We start from the raw sequence: 1,757 nt of genomic DNA, 5'->3' as shown, positions 1-1,757 counted from the left end.
ATGCAAACTAAGCCACAAGTAAGTTATCCTTCGTCAATTTTCTCCCTCATTAACATGGTAAATATATGTTTATTCTTTGTCTTTATTAATTTTATTAGTTATGTTTACGTCCATTTCTTAGATTTAGAGCAAGAGTTCATCACTATATTACATAGTATATGTTATATTATCTTAATTAGTTTTATATTTTTCAACATTTTTTATTTTGCACACAAATAATCAAAATTAAATGAAAAAAATTAATCAACATTGTTATATTTGCACAGAATAACATATACAAAAGAATAATGTAATTGGTAATTATCAATGTTATATTAGACCTTACAAATTTGTATGACAATAAAGAATAAATATGCCGCACACGTTTCCAGAACTAGTATTTATTAAAAGTATCACTGCATGAATCATTCCTTAGTTTAAAAATAAAAATAATATATATATATAGTTAAAAGTTAAAAAAAGAATATGTGGAGTTGAAGTGCAAAAAAACATTTGATGGTTAAATGTGACATTTAAAAAAGGTTCAAATAAATGTTTAACTTTGGTACTTTCATGGAGATACATGGTACGATAATTAAGTATGTTACGTTGCTATTTTGGCCCCCTAAAATATTGACTTTTCATTGGTTGATTAGCATCCTTTTGCTTATGTCAAACTCGAGCAATTTAGAAATAAATAGCAAGCCAAAGTCCTTACTAAAATTTTTGAATCTTTTTGTATTTCTTGAGATTATAGGTAAGCTTACTTTCTACGATAACCTCTATATTATTTTATGGAGCACTAATTGCTCAAGACGTAGTTTTTTCCTTATTAATCATTTTTGTATGTTACTATTATACGTAAGCAACTGGGAATCAAATTAAAATACATTTTTGTTACCTATAGTTTCTGTTTTATGTTATTCAAATCAAAACATATATAATCCATTAATTTATTGTTAATAGTGTGTATACATACAACTAATTAAGCGCTTTTGACTTCTCTATTTACTGAACTTTTTTGAGTTTACCATCTTAATTAACTTCTATGTCTTAACAAAATCTATTTTTTAATCCCTCATGCAAAAACTTTTATTCAACAAGCGCGTGAAACTGTGTAAAGGTCAAAGAATGGGCTATAATTGTCATTGTCCCTATTTTGTCGACAGTGATATTTGTGATCGTTTCTGTCCTTGAAACCAAAAATAAAGGACGTTTGCGATTTAATTAAAAATCAATTTAAATAGAATCGATTAAATAAATAAATTTTTATTTATTAGAACATCATAATAGTAGTTGTAATAGTTGTATTCTATATTAGAATTCATGCTTATAGTTTATCTGATACTACATCTTTGTGTAATCTGTATATGTTAAGGAAGAATTCTTCCGTGAAATACAATCGAGTTTTAGCGTATTCATAAAAATTTTACGTGGTATCCGAGCATTGTGAAGACTCAAGTCTCATAATGGCACTTCCCTCAGTTATCAGTATCACCTCGTAAACCCCTTTCCAAAAAATTTCGCCATGCAAGAAATAAAAGAACTGCTTTAAATTAAAGTTGTTTCACTTTATAACATTCTTAGCTTTTATAGTTCTTTTTTTTAATCATTTCTAATGGGAAAAGGCTCAAATATGCCATCGAACTTTTAGAAAAAGCTCATTTATGCCATCCGTTAAAAGTTTGGCTCATCTATGCCATTACCGTTTAAGAAAAGGCTCATTCATGACATTATTTTTTAACAGTGGTTTTGCAAAACCATTTTTTACACGTGGC

Source organism: Solanum tuberosum, unplaced genomic scaffold (assembly GCF_000226075.1).
Source record: "Solanum tuberosum cultivar DM 1-3 516 R44 unplaced genomic scaffold, SolTub_3.0 scf00245, whole genome shotgun sequence".
NCBI lineage: Eukaryota > Viridiplantae > Streptophyta > Magnoliopsida > Solanales > Solanaceae > Solanum > Solanum tuberosum.
This window is presented reverse-complemented; position numbering follows the sequence as displayed.